This window comes from Puma concolor, chromosome B4 (genome assembly GCF_028749965.1).
Source record: "Puma concolor isolate L17-30 chromosome B4, mPumCon1.1.hap2, whole genome shotgun sequence".
Taxonomy (NCBI): domain Eukaryota; kingdom Metazoa; phylum Chordata; class Mammalia; order Carnivora; family Felidae; genus Puma; species Puma concolor.
This window is the reverse complement of record NC_141673.1, coordinates 88,825,965-88,846,996: the sequence shown is the minus strand read 5'-3', so window position 1 is coordinate 88,846,996 and position 21,032 is coordinate 88,825,965. Positions and strand designations below refer to the sequence as shown.

Below are 21,032 nucleotides of genomic sequence, written 5' to 3'. Positions count from 1 at the left end.
AGGAGGGCAGGGCAAAGAAGTGGGAAAGATGCTGGAGGATAAATACCAAGGAATACCCTCCCATAACTTATATTTTCTTCAGCAGAGATGAGAACTTCTGGTCTGGAGGAGAACAGAGTGTAGTTCTCCAAATCACTCTGAGACCAACAAACTTACCTGCCCTTCCTCAACTCACAAAGCCCCTAGTCTGCACTCCCCATCCAAAGTCTAGCTCTGGTGCTAGGAATATCCTCTGCTCAAACACTATAGGGCTTCCACAGCCAGTGATACTCCAAACCCAGCCTCTTTCCCTCTGTCACGGTCTCAGTTTTCTTGCCAACCCTACAAACATTAGAGATCACTTACCAATTGGCTTTTCCTGTCTCAGAAGAGAAAGACCTGAGAAGAATGTGCAAGCCAAACCCAGGTACAGGTAAGGAGGTTGGCCAAGCAGAGTTAGGACTTGTAGTGGAGCTTAACTGGGCCCTCCGGGAGTTGGGGCCCTAAGAGGCAAGGCCCTCCTGGAGGCTGGGCCCTCAGGAGGTGGGGCCCTAGGAAGGCTGGGCCTCAGTGAGTTGGGGTTATTGGGAGGCACGTATATGGGAAGGTTTGGAAAGGGTGGAGTAAGTGGCCTAGCTGGAATCCTGGAGAAAAGCTGGAGCTGGGCAATGGAAGACTAGTGGGGGCCTTCATTATGAGAAGGTAGACTGAGGGCTTAAATGGGACTTTGTTGGAGACTTTGTGGCAGCAAGATCTGAATTTAGAAGTAAAGAAGTTTCTAGGGGTTCCTGGGTGGCTCAGTTGGTTAAGCATCTGACTTTGGCTCAGGTCACAATCTCACTGCTTGTGAGTTCAAGTCCCACATTGGGCTCTGTGCTAACAGCTCAGAGCCTACAGCCTGTTTGATTTATGTCTCCTTCTCTGTTGGCCCCTCCTATGTTTGCACTCTGTCTCTCTCTCTCTCTTTCTCTCTCTCTCAAAAATAAACATTAAAAAAATAAAAATAACTAGAACTGAAGAAGCTTCCCAAAGTCCTGGGTATAGAGGAGGTCCTGGCTGGCATAAGGAGAGTGTTGGGAGCTGAGTGGAGCACATCCTGTGGTGATTTGGAGGCCAATCCCAGATCCACCTAAAGGGTCCACTCAGCAGCCCTTTAAACAAGGATAAAAGCACCCCCTCTGACACCTCTTCCAGAATCTCCTACTAGATTTCTCTACTACCATCATCCATCCCAGTCCTCCACCCATGTTTCCTATATTCCAGGAATAAAACCAAAAGGGATCGCATTAAGGCTTACCATGAGGGATTTCCTGAGATAGTCATAATATATTCTAACTGAATGTACATTGAGCATTGTGCTGGAGGAAGTAACAAAAAAGAAAAAGTTCTTGCCTAGAGAACTTCCTGCTCAAGACATTCAAAACTTAGGACTTCCAAGACCCTGAAACAGTGACCAAAGAAAGGTGCCTCCTCCTTCCCAGGATGTTAATCTTCAAACAGAGGTAAGACTCTCAGAGATGGAGAAGGTGGGCCTACTTAGGGACTGAAGGCTGAATGGACAAATGATGGGGCAAGAAGCCAACAGTCTCAAGGAAAAGGGGAACCACTCGCTCTCTGTGATAGTGTTAGATTCCTCTAAACCCTAAAATAGTTTACTTAAAGACTGGGGCGGAGGTGGAGGGAGGGGAGAGAAGGGTAGCAGCAGGATTCAATAGGGACATAGTCTATATTAATGATACTAAGAGCATTGAAATTGGAGCAGAAAGAATTGTTCCAGGTTTCAGGAAGAACCTCCAACTGAGGAAAACCTACAAATCACATTGATCCTGCCCTAGTACATCTCCATTAGGCATGGACCAAGGGCACTAATTGAGCATCACCTTTGTTCCAGGCACTATGCTGGGTAGTGGATGAGTGGTCCAGGCAGAAGTATGGAGCCAAAATTCCTGGAGGCAAAAGAGACAGGCAGGAATTTGAAGGATGTGTTCCATCACAGAACAGTAGGCCAGGGGCTTCTGGGGGTTTGATTTGGAGGCATCTGGGTCACCTGTTCCAACATCCTAGGCTGTCTTCCCTTGTCTCAAGCTTGGATTTTCCCAGATGTGCATCTGCCCTAGAGAATGAAGGGCAGATACTAGGGAGGGTCTATCTATCCTCACATCTGGTCCTGAGAGCAATCCTTCCTCTTTCTCCCTGTGCCATTCACTAACACAGGGGGCTGGGAGAATTGCCAAGTCCCCCAGCCAATCACCAGGTAAGGAAAAGAACTGACCCAGGACTGGTGGGGTTGGGGGGAATGCAGAGGACACAGCAACGGGGTCATAAGTCTCTCCTATATAAGGGTGTACAGAATGGGGGTAGTTGGAGCTCACTAGGTGATTTCACATGAACTATCTGAACCTTGAGGGGTGGGAGGAGGGAAGAGGAAAGAGGCAGGGGTGTCAAGCAGAGACAGGGGAAGAGGCTGAAGGGTACAGAGATAAGAGAAACAAAGAAGAGAGATAGAAAGGAGGCAAGAGAGGGAACAAGGGTAGGGGGAGGCAGCAAAAAAAAGACACACTGGAGGAGATGTGGGTGGAGAAACTAAAAGGCTCACAGGGTGAAATCCACAAAAAAAGTGATGGGAAGAGAGACCCTCAGAGACTGAGGAAGTGAAGCAGGGAGATAGCAGCCAGAAGGAAGGGCTGATGACAGATTCAGTCCAGGAAAGTCTCAGACCACAAAATATTTGGAATCAGAGAGACAGAAGGGTTTAGTGCTTTCCTGACACTAAACATTACTGACTTGTGAGGTTGAGTGTCATGGAAGCAGGCAGCTGGAGAGAATCCCTCTCTAGTGAGGTAGGGCTTTCCTTTAAAAATTCCAAGGTGCCTGTATGAGTGTGTGTATGTGTGTGTTTAAGTGTATATGTGTGTGTGTGCATGTGTATTCACTTGATGTGCATAAGGGCAAAGGAGGAATGGATCTGACATCCAGGAGTCCTGTCTGGAGGTGAGAGTTTTTTAGGAGCTGGACTCTCAGACCCTCTGCAGCCCCAGCAGACACAGGCCATGACTGCAGGGACAGAGGGTGGTCAACGCTGCCACCATAGGATGAATGGAGGATGGGCTTTGGGCAGCCTCCATGCTCCATGCTCCCTGGGAGTGAATTTGCTCCTGCAAGGACACCAATTCACATGGTTTCCTGTGCTCTGGGTTCAGTCCAGTCCCCACCCTCCCTTCTTGTCCACACTCACAGGCATTTCCTGTGTTCAGAGCTTAGAACACTTGTTGGGCTGAATCATACGAAATTCCTGATATTCCGTCGGTTTTGGTTTATACAGTCTATTACTTTCACTCTTCCCTCTCCCAAAAATATTTTTTGATTCCAGGCTAAGGAGTCAGGGGAGCAGAATGAGGAAGGACAAATAATAGCTACTATTTGAGTGCATACAGTGTGCTGAGAGTGTTGCATCCTTACCACAGTACTAATTCTCATTACAGTCCCAGGGATTATTTCCTGCAGCTCCTGCAATTATTTTCCACCTTTTACAGGTGAGTGAGTCCAGGTGAAGAGGCTACATGGGGTGGAACAGGGCTGCGATTCCAGCTCAGCTTAAGACCTCCTGTTTCACCACTGCCCCCCACACCCAGGGGAGTCCTGGCAGAGACTGGGAGCCAGAAGACAATGCCCAAAGCTTCACAACAGGAAGGAGGATGAGGAAAGAGGTCAAACTAGAACTCTGGAGGGGCCAGAAGAGCCCGCATGGAAGGGGGTGGGGAAAAGCCCAGGGACCACACCTGAAACCAAGTGGGATAAGGGCCATTTCCATGGAGGGCCAGTAAGGAGAGTAGGACACGGAGCCAGCTGTGGGCAGAGTGCAGGAGGGGGGATGAAGGATCTGCAGGGGGAGACCAAGGGCAGTGTAAACAGAGCAGAAGGGAGACAAAGGAAAGGATTCAGTCTACAGAGTATAGGCCACCAGGGAGGTATCAATAGCAGCTGCATGGGGAAGAAAGATAAAGTCCAGACTGAAGCATGAAAAACAGGAGTGAGGGAGAGACTCTGTGGGAAAGATGTGGGACTGGGGCAAATAGAGGAACCTGGGGTTAGAGGCAGTGCTCAGAGATGGGGAGCAGGCATCTTTCTTTTTTTTTTTTAATTTTTAATGTTTTATTTATTTTTGAGACAGTGACAGACAGAGCGTGAGCAGGAGAAGGGCAGAGAGAGAGGAAGACACAGAATGTGAAGCAGGCTCCAGGCTGTCAGCACAGAGCCCGACGTGGGGCTCAAACTCACAGACCATGAGATCATGACCTGAGGTGAAGTTGGACGCTTAACCGACTGAACCACCCAGGCGCCCCTGAGCAGGCATCTCTCTAGAGGAGAGAGAGAAGGGAAGAAAGGGGAGGTGGTAGTATTGGGGAAGGAGTGAAGGAGGAGGGTGCACACACACACTCACACACACACTCACACTCTCCAAGTCAAAAGGAACAATTATGTGGTTATTGGCTACTAGGTCCCAGTTAGCACATCAGCTCCATCTCCTCAAATGTTGGCAGGCTTTTTGAGGCAATGGAACAAAGGTCCTTAGAACTTGGAGGATGGCTGGGAAGAGGGAAATCATGAGCCAGTGTTTCTGTGTCCTTCTGTGACTGGAAGGCCTATGGGTACCTGAGGGTGTGTGTGCATGTGAGTGCACCTGCCCCAAGGAGCAGCCTGTGCCTGCAGGACTCTCTGTCTGTCTGTTGCCCCTATGACTCTTCATGTACATTACTCCTCAGCAGGAAGAGTCTTCGCATGGTTTACAATGAATGTTTCTGGTCTCTCTAGCATGGCCATTTGCCATTTTGCCATTTTTTGTCAGGACCTCAGCGGGGAAAGATGAAGCCAGTGTTGGGAGAGATGGTAATGCTTGGGCAGTCAGTGATCCCCCCACTTCCCTTGAAGACAGGAGTGTGTGCGCACACACACACACACACACACACACACACACATCCTTGCACACACGCTGCTGTCCACTGCAGCCAATGAAAATACAATGAAAGTAATCAGGGTACCATTCACACATGACCACATGGAGACTCACAAAAAGAACAGGGTGCTCAAACATAGTAATATGCCAATCACTCACACAGATGGAAAGACAAGAACCTGGGGCACAAAGTCACTTGGATGTACATCATGCCCCTCAAACACACACACACACACACACACACACACACACACACACACACAAGACATGCAAACCTGGGTATATCTTCTCCAGACATTGTGCTCAAACATACCACTGCCTAACACATCTCAGGGCACCCTCCAGTGGGTCCCAATAGCTTTCCTAGCAAATGCAGAACACCTAGCCTGGTCATAAGATCTGCCCCTTTCCATTCCCCTTCATGCTGCTTCCCCAGTCAAGCTGTTTATCCAGGCCAGAAAAGCTGTCTCCTGCCTGTATTATGGTTTGCTCATCCTGCTTCAGAAGCAACAGAGAGAAAGGTTCTCTTCTTTTCTTCCTCCACCCCATGTCCTATGGTTTTCTCCTTCTACACCCCGCTCATGACCCCCCATCCTCCAAGCAGCCTTTCCTAATGAACTAACTGGCCCTGATTCTGAATGTGTCCTTGTCCTTTACACTTGTTGGTCTGTGCTGGGTGAGTGTCACCAGTTACCTTGCATATCAATTGGCAGGGAGGTGGCTGTAAGTTCCTCAAGGGCAGGACCACTAGACCCAGTATCTTAGGCAAATGCAGGACTCACCCTCCAGTACCAGGCTGGGAATGTTCCCTGAAGCACTACTGCCTGGTTTTCACAGACGAGAACATTAATCTGGGCTCCAGCAGCCACAAGGAATGTCTCCCTCTGTCACATGCTGCAACCATCTCCTTCACAATGACCTTTCAGAGCCATTTTGGAGGAGGGCACATCCTCCTCTGTATTTTCCCACATTCACCTGTTTTTTTTTTTTTTTTTTTTTCACCTGATTTTTAACTGGAAATACTGCTTCCCAGCTAGGGCCTCACCTTATTCTTCAGCCTCAGAAAAAAACTTGGCGATTATCAAAAATCAGATCCACACTAAAGACAAACATGTGCTTCTGGTGAGGATGCTCAGAGCTGTGCTGCAGGCTGTGAAGCCGATCTCCACAGAGGATGCCAGGTGACCAGACACCTGCAGCGGCAGTTTTAAGTGCTCCAGTGAAGAAGATGGCTGTGTGGAATAGGTTCGTTGTACTTAAAACAGGAGAGAGACAAGGTCACCCTAAAAAGCACTCACTGACCACCTCCCCACCTCCCACAGGGCTGTTTCATCCCAGCCCAGCCTCTCTGGGGAGACAGGTGCCCTGCTTGCTCCCTCTTACCATCATCTGCTTCTCAACAGCCTGTCTCTCTCCCTGCCCCTCTCTCCCTCCTGCAGTGAGAGGTTCCCTCCCTCTGGTTGTCTCTCTGCACACCTACCTCCATCATACTCCTTCTCATCCTCTGTCTCCGTCTTCTGTCCATTTCTCTATTCCCTGCTCCACTCTCAGTTTCTGTCTCTGGTCTCAGTCAGCGTTCTACCATTTCTTCTCTCTCTCTGTCTTTCTCTAACTCACCTCTTGTTTCTGTTCTCTCTCTTCCCCTTCTACTGCTCAGACCAGTTCTTCAGAGGGAGGGGAGTGGGGTCTCCTTTAGCACCAGAGGACCCTGCCATTTTGTATGGAGCTCTGAATTGTTGTGTTCCTGCCACACACACACACACACACACACACACACACACCAGCAGAGCCCTTGACTCAGAGTCTGCATCCCACCCTAGGCCACCTCTACCTGCCCCTTCTCACTGCCTTCCCCCTGGTCCCCACCTCTTCCTTTCCCTTCTCTGTCTCCCTCTCTCTCACTCTCTGGGTGCACTTCCCTGGCTATCTCCTCAGTCCCTAGTCCCATGTCCATGGATATGTCTTTGGATCTGAGTCCATTGCTTTCAGACTTCCTGTGCCTGGGCCCAACTCCTGACTCTAAGTCCCTGTCTGACTCTACCATCTCTGGTCTCTGGGTGTCTGTGTCTGATCTTGGATCACTGGCTCTTCTCTGGATGCTCCTCTCTTTCCTCTCTCCTGTGTCTGGATCTGACTCCCTGTTCCTCTCTTCCACTGTGGACTGTCTGTGTCTGTTAACTCTGTGTCTATGTGTCTTGGACTCTCCAGGATGCTCAGACCAGTACTGCCTTTTTGTCCCACTCTGTTGGTCTTGGCTTGAATTTACCTTTATGTCTCTGTCCAGGGATTATCTCCCTGCTTTTCTGACTCCCAGTGTAGTCCTGGAGTCTCTGGGGTGAGCTGATAAGGAGGGTTGAGAGGGGACAAGGCTGGTGGCCCTTTGTGTGGAAGATGTAGGTTAGGATGCAGAGCAGACTCAGCCTGAAGCACTCTGCTCCTTACAGAATATTCTCCAAGACTGCAGACTCAGGTTGACCCCCTGCATGTTGTGCTGGCTGCTCAGGCCCTTAGGGTTGCCCATCTCACTCCCCAGTTAGTCCACTGGGAGCCACTTGAAATTCTGGGAGGGCGCTCGAGGTCCCCTTGGCCAGGTATCTGTGTGTCTGGAACACTCTGTGAGAAGAGGAGTGAGGAGAGGTAGGAGGCCCACTGGAGGTATTTTGCAGAAAGGGGGCAGGATGTGCAAAACATGCAGTCTGGGAGTGTAGCCTCTGTATCATGGGCAAGAACTTCCCAGAAGCTCCTTCCACCCCTCAGACAGGCCCATGTGGGTCAATGAGTTCAAGGAGATTATGCAGCACATTTTTAATAAGGGAAAGGGAACAGAAAGTGAGTGTCCCTATTTTATCCCCTCATGGTGCCTATAATACTTCCTCATACATAAGAAGTTCTCAAGAAAGTCATTGGCTCATATTTCACTAGGTCTCCCAGAATAAGCAACTAAATCAGTAGAACTCAATCCTTTTCAATATTCCTTCCCATACCAACCCCCGGTCACTTGCCCCCAGCAACTCACTATTTTCCCCCAGGACAGTTTCCTCTGCCAAGACTTCCAAGCACCCCAGTGATCATGGGTCCCCAGCTCAAATCCCAGTCATTCCAACGCCTCCTCCTCAGTCATTTTCCTGGTGTCCCTCCATCCTCCTCTCCCCCTTTGCCCATCCAATGGCACTTGGCCCCCAGGGTGTCTCCCCAAAGACAGGTAGTCACTAATGAGCACTGAGCACTAGAAGGGGAGGGTCAAGGGCAGCCTGGTGGGTGGGAGGGGATACCAGAGGTAGCAGATAAGGAGTCATGTCAGCATTTGTCAAATACACCATCTCCATCCAGCATCCCTGTCTCTTGACTCCTGGCTCCTGACAATCCATCTCCCTGCTAAGGCTGTGGGACTGAGATCAGGTGCAAATAAGCATAAGCCTAGGCTTATAATCCTTGGTCTGCTCCAGACTCATTTTCTGCAGGAATGGCACTAGCTCCTGCCCTCTTTCTTTGAAAACTCTCAAAGACCCTGGGAAGCTGAAGTGATAGATGGAACCCAAGGATGAGGACAAATTTCTCTCTCTGTTCAATATCTGATCTCAGCCCCTTGTCTTCACCCTAACCTGCAAAAGCTTAACTTAAAACCTCAGGCAGTGGCAAACAGAGTTAAATCTCAGAAGAGTATCCCAGACTTAAGGAGGTACTGAGTACCTCCAGAAACCAGGGGTTTGGGTAGAAATATTCTCTTGGACAACCAAAGATCACTGCTTGTAATGTAACCAATTTTCACTAGCGGTGTAGAAATGCTACCCTATGGAAATACAAATCAAAACCACAATGAGATACCACCTCACACTGTCAGAATGGCTAACATTAACAACTCAGGCAACAACAGATGTTGGCAAGGATGTGGAGAAAGAGGATCTCTTTTGCATTGTTGGTGGGAATGCAAGCTGGTGCAGCCACTCTGGAAAACAGTATAGAGGTTCCTCAAAAAACTAAAAATAGAACTACCCTATGACCCATCAATTGCACTACTAGGCATTTATCCACGGGATCCAGGTGTGCTGTTTTGAAGGGACACATGCACCCCCATGTTTATAGCAGCACTATCAACAATAACCAAAGTATGGAAAGAGCCCAAATGTCTATCAATGGATGAATGGGTAAAGAAGATGTATACATATATATACACACACACAATGGAGTATTAATCAACAATAAAAAAGAATGAAACCTTGCCATTTGCAACTATGTGGATGGAACTAGAGCGTATTATGCTAAGTGAAATTAGTCAGAGAAAGACAAATATCATATGACTTCACTCATATGAGGACTTCAAGATACAAAACAGATGAACATAAGGGAAGGGAAGCAAAAATAATATAAAAACAGGGAGGGAGACAAAACAGAAGAGACTTATAAATATGGAGAACAAACTGAGGGTTACTGGAAGGGTTGTGGGAGGGGGGATGCACTAAATGGGTAAGGGGCATTAAGGAATCTATTCCTGAAATCATTGTTGCACTATATGCTAACTAATTTGGATGTAAATTAAAACAAACAAACAGACAAATAGCTGCATCTTAAACTCACCAAGTTGTGCACATTAAATATGTATAGCTTTTTGTATGTTAATCATTCATCATTAAAGTGGTTTAAGAAAGAAAGAAAGAAAGAAAGAAAGAAAGAAAGAAAGAAAGAAAGAAAAAGAAAGGTCTCCCTGTGGACCAGAGCAGAACCTTCTCATCAGCGACCTGTGAAGGGCTCTGAGACCACAAAAGGACAGCAGAGAACAGCTCTCCCTGGGCCCTGGGAGCTGAGACAGGGCTGGGCTCCCCAGGCTGGGGGAATCTTTGGCTCCAGCAAGAACCCATGAATTTCCAAATTGAGGAAACCTTTCCTGAAGCCCTTTCCACTGGCATCTGTTATTCCCTTTGGGCCCTGAAATGCCATCACCCATCCTATCCCCTTCCCTTTTCTGGTCCCTGGCACTGTGGCTGCTAGCATAGAAGGGCCACATAGGTTTTCCTTTATGGTTGTCACAGCAGGTGACATCCCACCTCACAGAAGTGATACTTCACAGTGACCCAGCTGATAACTAGAGCCAGAACTGAAACCCACATTTTCTTGATTCCCAATCTAGGAGTCTTCCCATCTGTGCTGACTGCTGCTCCTAACAGAGAAGCATACTTTGTAGGTCCCAGTGGGAAGCCTACTCACAACCTTGGATTAAATAACCCATCAAAGCTGCACCCTTCACCATGTGATACATGTTTACATACATGACTGGTGCACACAGGACTGTTAACCACAGAGCACAGACACGTACACCACAAACACCGTGCTGTGCACACTCTCACCCTTGTTCACCCTCTGCCTCTCAGAGTCCAACAGCCCCTGCCCCTCTCTTCCTACTTCCTGAGCTGCAAGAAGAACGTCTTCCTTTATCATTTGCTCTTTACCCTGTGTTTACAGAGGCTCCTCAAAGCTGCACAGAGAGAAGCACTTTCCGCATTCTAATCTTAGTCCTCCCTACGTAGGGTAATATGTAGGGTGACAGGGGAAAGAGAGGGCAAACTGGTGGTTCTTGAACTCTATTCTCTGAATCTTTCCTCTGCCCAGGAAAGGTCTGACCTATCTGTGATCCACCAGCTTTCTCCACACATCCTCTCAGTGTTCCTATACTCTGACCCACTTTCATATCCAGGAGAAACTACTTCCATGCATAGGTGTTGGGGTGTTGGGATTCAATTTCACACACTCAGCCTGGGCTTATAGGGCATGAAGTACAACAAAGGGATTTGAGTTACACTCAGTAAGAGCTTCCAAGAACAAGGAGTCTGAAAACCTCAGCTTGTGTGAAATTCAGTAAGAATGTGTATATGGTCTTCCCAGAGGCCTCTAACAAACAAGGACTTAGTTTGAACCTGTCTGGGTAGTAGTGACAGAGACAGAAGTCTTCACTGTGATTCTGGCCATCCCAGTCTCAGGAGGTGGAACACAAACACTTCTGGGGACTCTAAGGCCCTCAGGCAGAATGGGTGGAGCCTGGTTACATGATTCCCAAATCCTGAGGGTGTGAAGAGAGTAGGCCTGAACCATCCACTGTCTGGCCACCCTCCCACCCTGGCCCAATATCTTCATGGCCCTCCCTGGTCAGAGTAGGGCCTCTGAGCTCTTCTAGTTCAAACCCTCAGTGAAGGCCTCAGGACCCAGTCTCCACCCAGCCTCAGACCGTGGACCCTAATGCCATCCCTCTGTGCCTGGCAGGGCAGAGCCACCCACTGCTCATGATCCCCAACCCCCCACATGCCAAGCACACACAGCCTTCCTCCTCTTCCCTCCCACCTCACCCCACCCACCACATACCACAGCCTGAAACCTGCTGGAAATTTGTACAAATCAAAGACATCTTCAGCTATGAGTCTTCAGGCTCTCCAGGAACAGCACACACACATACACACATGCATACATACACCTGCACACATGCAGATACACACAGATGCTCATACTCATACATATACACATATAACCTCAAGTACACACACATAAGTCACAAACATTTTCACATGTATGAAACACAAAGACACATACTCATAAACTCATACATTTATAGTTAACACACACAAATATACACACTTTTATACACTTATCAAGCACAAGTGTGCACACATACATCCCACTCTATTCCTTCTTCTAAGGATCCAGAGCCCAATTCTCTAGATTCTAGAGATCTAGAATGTCTAGGAAAAACATGGAAACCCACAGGAAACCTATTTCCAGTTTTCTGGCCCACATTGGAACTCTTTTGCTATATTCCCCTTCCTGTCCCCACAGTCTCTAGAACTCTGGCCCACACCATGGAAGTGGTGATTCATTCTTTCATATAACAAACACTTTTGAGCACCTATCTGCTACCTTCCCTGACCTCCCACTGCCCAGGTCTGAAGTTAAGGCAGACACATAAAAGAGTATAACCATGTGTCCAGTGGTGCAATAGAAAGAGCAATAGTTCAGGGGTCAAGCACCTGAGTTCAAATCCTGCCTTTGCCTCTTAATAGGCTGTGTTACCTTGAGCACTTGATGTAAACTATCTGAGCCTGTTTCATCAATTGTAAGGTAGGGTTAATAAAATTTACCTAATAATTCTGTGAGGATTAAAAGAGAGGTAAATGTTTTGTTAGTAATATGTCTACCTACAGAAAGTGAGCCCATTCCATTCCCCAGTCCCTGTGGTGAGCATCTCCCCAACATCCTTGAGTCCTGCTGTCCCTGAAACAGAAACTCAGTCTGCTTCAGCCTCAGAGCCTCAGTTGTCAGCACCACTGGGAAACTTGATCTCTGTCTTGGCCAAATCCATAGGACTCCCTTGCCTCCACCCTGGCCCATCCTGCTCCTCCTGGTCCATCATGCCTCTTGCCTCTCCACAGGTTGCGTTTTCCAATAAACTTTAATGCAGCTGATGAAGGCCTGAATGTTTGTGATAGAGCACTGAGTCTACTTATCAGAAATACATGAAGTGCTAATCACCCTCAAGGTAGCTGTCCCAGGGCAAACTCTCCTCTTAATCTATAAGCTTCAACCAGCACCCTGAAACTACATGATTGATTGGCTAACCTTTCTTTGCATACCTATAGATCATGCATCCTTTCCTAGAAAAGAACAGAGCCCTTCTGCACATAATGAAGCAGAATCCAGAGACTGCTACAATGACACCTTCCCTCTGCTGCCACATACCAAGGAAACAGACCTTCTGCACAACCCCTAGGCACTGAGGAACCAGACCCCTTTGCACAACTTCTTAGCACTGAAATATCATCTGTAGCTGATAGGTCAAGTGTGCATGTAATAAAGAAATGTTAGGGACTATTGTACTCCCTTTACTGATTAGCTGCCCTAAGCTCCTTTAAAAACTCCTGGGCCAGGCAAAAATCTCAGAGTTGGCATGTGGACAAGATTCCCCCTTCTCCCCAGATAGACAGGCTCCTGAACAAAACTTATATATTCCTTTCTAATCAATACTCTCTTGAGTATTGGTTTTTGGAGTAATGGACAGTTGAACTGAGGTTTTGGTAATCAGAAATTTAAAAGTTGTGCTAAGTTAAATGATAAATTGGATTCATTGGATATCCAAGACTTTTCCAAATAAGACAGACCATTAAAGCATTGGTTCCTGAATGGAGATATATCTGCATTGATTTCTTATTGCAGAGAAACTGAAGATACTTGGGACTGCTAGTGAACATGTTTTATGCTTAATTAAGAGATTGTACTGTGGAGAGGTACATGTTTCTAGAAATTATGAAATGTATACATAAATTTCCAATCTAAAGAGTTCTGATGGAACAAATAGTTCATAATTGATTACTGCTTAATTTTTACTGGAGACTATGGTTTTTAAGGGTTAAAATTATGGTAAATGTCATTAAGACCAATGGAAATGACAAGGAAAGTAGATGTGTAAGAAAGGTATAAAAAATGAGAATACATGCTTGTTGAGGTAAAAGAAAATAATTTTGTCCTAAAATGAGAGTGGTGATTTAGAGAGAGAAGGCTTATGATAAAATCTGAATGAAAAAAGGAAGTTGTAGAAGGCTTGTGAAGGGAAAGCTTTGGAAAAGAATTTTATGTGTTGTCAGGACTGACTCAGATTGAAACAAATGGATTTTGAAAGGACACTGGTATAAGATTGAAATTCTGGGGGTACCTAGTTGGCTCAGTTGGTTGAGGGTCTGACTTGATTTTAGCTCAGGTCATGATCCCAGTGTCCTGAGATAGAGCCTTGTGTTGGATTTCATGCTGAGTGTGGAGCCTGCTTCAGAGGTGGGATATCCAGGAAGTTGTGGGTAGGAGGTAACATTTAATCTGGACCATGATGATTATGTAGGATTTCAGTAGTCAGAGATTGGGAGGATGGAATTCCAAGGAAAAGACATAGCAACTGGGAAGGATTTCTTGACTTTGGGCATCATTTGATGTTGAATTTCTGTTCATTATTAGAAACTGATTTTCCTATTTATCCCTTCTCAACCACAATTCAAGTGACTAAAAATAGAAAGTAGATAGAAAGTGGGAAGATCACTTCCCTGATTCCCCTGGTCCTCCATTCCCCATCACATGAGTTTATCCTGTCATGTCTCCCTGGAGCAGATACTCCTGTGACCCATCTCCTTCAGGGGAAGGCCTTTCAGTCCCAAGTACCTCCAAGAACAGGCTCTGCAACAGCAAAGCAGCACGTGTATTGGGGATTTCTCCCTCACACCTGAACCCATGTTGTTTTCCTACAAAAAACACTGTCTGCCTCCCTCCCCATTCCTCTCCGTTCTTCCTCTTTTCCTTCACCAAGGCTGTTTCTTTCTCTAACCACTTGCTGGAGTTGGGGATAATGTTCTACACACTTCATTTCCTCTACTCTTGCTTCTGCAGTCTTTTGATGATCCCCCTGCAACCTTTCCTCCCCTCCTCCCATCCTTACCACTCCTCTCCTTCCTCCCCAAGTCCCCCCCCCCACCTGGTCAGTTTTCCTGCCTTCTTTCTGGGGCATTTCACTTTTCTGTTTCCTCTCAACCTTGTTTATCTATGATTCCAGTTTAGAAAAGAAAGGGAGAGGAGATATAAGGGCAGCATCTGTGAGGGAGTGGGTTTTAGACACAACATGAGGCATGGTAGTCAGACATCAGGAAGAACCTGATTGGCACTGACAAAGTAGCTTAAGTGCCTCCTGGCCCATATCTCCAGATAAGTCTTCTCCCACTTGCCAGTGAATCTTTGTAATTAGGAAATTGTTTTTTTTTTAAGTTTATTTTATTTTGAGAGAGAGAGAGAGAATATGAGCCGGATAAGGGTAGAGAATGAGAGAGAGAGAGAGAGAGAGAGAGAGAGAAGACAGAGAATCCCAAGCAGGCTCCATGCTGTCAGCGTAGAGCCCAATGTGGGTCTCAAGCTCACTAACCCTGAGATCGTGAACTGAACCAAAATAAAGAGTCAGAGGCTTAACTGACTGAGCCAGCCAGGTGTGACTAGGATATTGTTAAAGCTAGATATCAGGCAAAGAGGGCTTCTTGACCTCTTAAACTAACCAATTTTATTTAAGTCACTGTCACTTGACCTCAGCCTTCCACAGAAGCTGGAGGTTTTGAATATAGAAGACAGGAGCCAGGACCTGAGTCTCAGCTCAGGTTCCATGTCCACTTCCCTTGTTCTTTACCCTTATTGAAGGTGTGTAGGGTTCAAATGAGATAGGGTATCCATTATGTCTCCATCTATATGTCTTTCATCTCTCTCCCCTCACCGAGTTCCTTATTAACAATGATTCCTTAATGGATATAATCTTTAAGTGTCCTTTCTGTGATGGCTCAAAAAGAGAGTCCCATTTGGAAGCAAAGAAGTAAATAAAATGGCTTCTCTTAGTACCTTCTATGAGGGGTTCTCGGAGAGGGGAGGAGGTTACATGGGTGATGTACATACAAGGGAGGCTGTGTATTAGGCCATAAAATAAAAGACAAGAGGGGATGGCCTTGGGGCTGCTGTTTCTCTTTCTCTGCAAACCCCTTCTGATTGCAGCAGATTCACAGTGGCTCTGCAGCAGCCTAGCATCTTAGCCATTAACTTCTCAGAAAGAAAACTCACTGAGGTTCCCTTGAGAGGGAATGAAAAATAAATAGCAGAGTTTGGTACAAACACACCACCAGGTGAGAGGGTGGTGTAAAGACAACCAGTTCCTCATGGTTGATTGAACTCCTTCAGGATGTGTTTACATGCACACACATACACACACACACACACGCCACATACATACCCCAAAATTCCAACAAATATGCTCATGTTTATAGACCTATGGAGATAAACATACCCTGCTCCTTTGCACATTTTTCCACTCAATTCAATCATATGTCCATATAGTAGGCACATACATGACTTTTAGTGAGGTGCTTTGTGAATATATGTACCCAGCCTTCCTCCTCTTTCCAAGATCCTGACTGCAGGGTGGGGCACAGGAAGATGAATGTCTGAGTGTTAGCTTCCATGTGTCATTAAATGTGTCTCTGACTACATTCCACAAAAGAAGTAGAATTTTTTTTTCATTATTCACTATTTGGAATTATTCACTTTCTTTCAATTAGTTCGGCACCACAAAGTTTCAAGAATCATCTATACCTTATTGAGATGCTGTTCCAAGCACAGTATAGTTCAGGGGTTAGTGGCTCAAGCTTTGCTCAAACTTGATATAAATCTTAGCTTCACTACTCACTTTGCACAAATGGCTTAACCTCTGTGAACCTTAGTTTCAACTGTAAAATGAGGATAACTATATTCACCTTATAGAACATTTGTATTAAACAGGTGATTTTGTAAAGTGTTTAGAATGAAGTATAGGGCATTAGTATTCATCAAATGATAGCTATATTTTCATCATCACTTTGTGGGCATTGGAGATATAAAGTACTATATAAAAGAGGTTCTTTTTCCTTAGGAGGCTTTTTAAAATCTCATCAGTGAGACAAGATAAATATATGAAGAGTGCAAGAATATGTAAACCTGAAATTCTTATTTGATCCCTAACATGTAACTTATTCTCCTAAATCCAAGCCCTGTTTTAAAATTTTTAGCAGATTCCAGGATGCCTGGGCGACTTAGTTGGTAAAGCCTCTGACTTCAGCTCACATCATGATTTCATAGTTCATGGCTTCACCGTGTCGGGCACTGTGCTGGCAGCTTAAAGCCTGGAGCCTACTTTGGATTCTGTGTCTCTTTCTCTCTCTGCCCTTCCCCCACTCACTCTCTGTCTGCCAAAAATAAATAGACATTAAAAAATTAAAAACATAAAAATTTTAGCAGATTTCAATGCTCTAACAAGATTTTTTTAAATCACTCATCATCCCTATGTCTCACCACCTTACACACACTAACATCTACCCCAGGCTTTCATTTCAGGAATTGACAGAAGAATTTGGGATATTAAAGATTTTGAGTTTATTTTGTACATTTATCCATTTCTGGACAAGAGCCTAACTCAGGCATTCCAAACCAAAATGACACCCATGGTGCTGGTCCATGGTGCCTTACTTTGCAGAGCAAAGATCTAGATGACTGTAGCAGTGCTACAACTATCTCCCAATAAAAGTCTATCTGTCCACATATTTCTGTCTGTCTATCCTCCAGATGGCAATCATATCTCATCCCTTCCTGATTCAAGACTCTCACTCCATTGTATGGAACCAGAAAAGACCCCGAATAGCCAAAGCAATTTTGAAAAAGAAAACCAAAACAGGAGGCATCACAATCCTGGACTTCAAGCTGTATTACAAAGCTGTAATCATCAAGACAGTATGGTACGGGCACAAAAACAAACAGATCAATTGAACAGAATAGAAAACCCAGAAATGGACCCACAAACCTATGGCCAACTAATGTTTGACAAAGTAGGAAAAAATATCCAATGGAATAAAGACTGTCTCTTCAGTAAGTGGTGCTGGGAAAACTGGACAGCGACATGCAGAAAAATGAGCAGGGACCACTTTCTCACACCATACTCAAGATTCTCGCTCCATGGCACAATACATAATACAAACCCTGGCTCATAAATTTCTTTCGAATGTGACAATACATATCCCTCATAACAGTCTTAATCTTTCATGACTCCTAAAGGTCTGTGTAGCCTAGAATTACTGTCCCATTTCTTTTCCAACTCACTTATTCTTCCTTTATTGCTCCATAGGTATCCTCCTCCAGGAAATATCTCCTGACCAATACCTCTTTCTCAGTTTCTACTCATACCTTCCCTTCCAAAGTAATGATCCCTCAATCCCTGTACAGTTACTAATTCCTCCTATTTTGGTCAATTTCTCTCCCAATTTGGGATATTAATTCTCTCTGCCCAATGAATCCTAGATACTTTCACAAGGTTTTTGCACCAGTATCTCCAAAAAGCATCTAAAGAATTTGGTAAGTGTATGGGTCATCCTTCCCCTGGAGTCCTTTCCCTATAGTCACCTAATCCTTGTTGGGAAGATGAGAAATAAGAAAGTAGTTTCCTATCTCTCCCTCCCAGAGCCAGCCCCATACATAAATACAATAGAAAACCCTGGCCCTCCTATACCAAAGCATAAAACTCTGACTGCATCAGTAAAGATGTATGTTGTGCCCATGCTGGAGCCCTTCTCCTAATTAGGGATCCCTTGAAGTCAGGTAAAGCAGGTTGGGCCTTCTATCAATTTCACTACTTCCAGCTTCTCCCCACATCCCATGGCAATAGATGAAACAGGACCAAGAAAGGACATTTCAGGCACTCTCCTCCCCCAGGGCTGCATTTTTACTGTTGTTCTTTGAATGAACAACATTGTTCTTACTTTTGGGTCTAGAGGAAGGGGAGAAACTACTCCTTGCCCTGAGCAAGATTCCATTCTGATGGAACAGACAGGACAGTCACCAGAACTCAGGCAGAGCCACACAAAGGCAAAACTAGAAGTGTCTGGGTACAGTTCTAGATGCTGGATGTAGCTCCACATTGAGTTCTAGATCTAGTTCTGGGTGGGGAGAATTGGTGTTTGTCAAGGAAGTCTCCCAGAAGATAATTTTAAAGGAGTAGTACATACAGATTTCCCAGCAGCCTTATCAGATGATTAAAGAATGCCACTTCCTAGCAGGTGCAGGAATCTCAGGACATTATGGGGACCTCGAGAAGAGGAATTTGCATATACATATATAGGTATTGCAGGCATGTCTGATGGCAAATATTGGGCTTGGCTTCTGGTCTAGAAAGCCTACTGAAAGTTCAATCGAGATTCCTTATAAAAAGTTCCAGCAAAGCAAATTAAGAAAAATCTGTATGCTCAATTGATATTCTTGCTGAGCTTATGCAAGTAATTATGCCAAGTTTGTTAAAATTGAACTTATTTTCAAACACAGTAGTCTTGACTGGGCTATCTCTGAAAATAAGGATGATTTTGGAGAGAAAATTTGTTTCAATAACACATCTTTGTGGATGTTAAATAAATTCTAGTTCTGATTATCTTTAAATGTTTCTGGTTTGCCTAAACTAGACAACTTAAGGTAAACTTCAGAGACATTCCCACAAAACTCATGTACAGACCTTCTTTGTGCCTGTTGTTCTATGGGACATTCAAAGGAATCACCAAAGACATTTGAATTACAAACCAGAAAAACTCATCTGATTCCCACTAACTGTTTTGACTCCATCTAGGATGCTTCAAGCCTGACATCTAAAATCTTCTCATTGGCTACACTCAAGGCTCGGACACTGGGTTTATAATTTGCTCTATTCACCTATATTTTTCTTTTATTTTCATAAAAGTGTCTCTTATTAATTATCTGATATTTTGCTAAACAAAACAGTCTCTATGCTGGTAAATACCACCTGGTACATGATTTAGGACTTAAATGACTCTCAAAATAACATTATATTATTAAACACTAAAATAAATACATAAAACAGTTCTACAAAATAAAATGGTATTAGATATTTTAACAGCTACACAAGGTGAAATATGCACCATCATTAAAATGGAATATTGTGTATATAGTCCAGATTACCACAAAAATATAACAGGATTGATAAAAAATATATATATATAAATACTCAAATTGTGCTTTAAACAATCCCTCCCTCTCCTTTAATAATTCGTTAAAATCTGGAGGATTTTAATTAACTATTAAAGGTCTTTTATTGGGCTTCTTTTTTCTCCTTATTATTTTAATTATGTTTTGCTGTTTGTTTTTTTTTTTTTTTTCCTATGTCTTTCAGCTTGGTGCTGGAACTCATTCACTGGCATAACTTCAGGGGACAGGTGATCTTTTCTGCTCAAGGAGACATCAGCTCTAGGTGCAGCTGCCTCAGCCTTTATTGACTGTTATTACATCTCATCTGACCAATGTTGACACACAGGTAGAGACATCTCTATGCCCCTACTCAGCAGGAAAAAGCTACAGAAGATGAGATCTTCCACTTTCAACAATCTTAACAACTTAAGGGTCAAAGTTGTTCATGGGGGAAAATGATGAGGAAAACAAAGTCAAAAGAAATGTAGTTTAAATTAAATCCCCTTATAGCTTGGAGCCCATGGGTAGATGTCTGAAACATGCAGAGTATGGCATTTCTCAAGGAACTCATGGCTTAGTGTCTCAATGTTTATGTTTTATTAAAGACTGAAAGTAACCTCCTTTTAATAGCAGCTAGCCCCTCAAGGTCCTGAAAGCCTTGCTTCCAAAATTCCTTAGAAACTTACTTCATCTCTAGTCCCACTCCCTCAAAAAACTTAAAAGTATGAAATCAGTCACTTCTCACAATCCCAAGGCATCTCTTTCTGCCCACATGTCCTGTCCCCATGCTATAATAAAATCACCTTTTGCACAAAAAAAGGAAGAAAGAAAGAAAAGAAAGGAAAAGGAAAAAAAAAAAAAGAGTAGCACTGTGTTAGCCTGAAAAGAAGGAGAATTTTCTGTACCAAAGAAATGTGTATGGTTCAATTTAATTTAACATCAATTTATTAAATGCTCATTATGTACTTGTCCCCCCAGCTGGATGCTCTGGGGGAGTGAACAAGATACATTCCTTACCTATGATCAATCAGGGAACAAAATAAAGTAAAGACACACAGATAACTGTGGTATTTTAAAATTTTCCACTTTATTGAGGTATAATGAACCCTATGTTTTATAAGATATTTAACATAAACATTGTGGTTATTTGTGTGTGTGTGTGTGTGTGTGTGTGTTTGTTGTGTGTGTGTATAGTGAAATAATGATTCACTATGATTTCCCCACTGTGAAAGAATTAAGGAAGGTATTTTTATCTAAATGTTTTATTAAACAAAGGTAAGTGTTGTAAAGGGACCTTTACACAATGATGAGCCCCAGGAGCACCACAACCACTGAAATCCACACTGGGTCTCCAGAAAGCAGAACTGGCCATTCGGCCAGCACCAGGCAAAGAAGAGTGAGCAGCAGAGCAAGCAGTGAGGAGCAAACATAGACAACCCAGCCAGAGAGTGGAGTGGGGGTGGGGCTGCATGGAAAAAGTAGTCCCTGTAGAGTCAGCCTCTCTGCTGCAGGTCCATTCTCCTCCTGCACCTCTGCTTCATTTCCCCCTTTCTTCATC

At 44.7% G+C, this 21,032-nt stretch overlaps 1 protein-coding gene across 2 annotated transcripts in view; it reads right to left on the bottom strand.

The window, feature by feature from the left end:
- Positions 1–21,032, bottom strand: part of LOC112867626 (uncharacterized) — a 173,095-nt gene that overhangs the window by 85,875 nt on the left and 66,188 nt on the right. The window contains exon 1 of one of the 2 annotated variants that reach the window (XR_015253756.1): positions 346–503. The exons of the other annotated variant lie outside the window; for it this stretch is intronic. The gene's annotated coding sequence lies outside the window, so the exon portion shown is untranslated. Of the gene's footprint in view, positions 1–345; positions 504–21,032 lie in introns of those variants that run through there. 2 annotated transcript variants of the gene reach the window in all.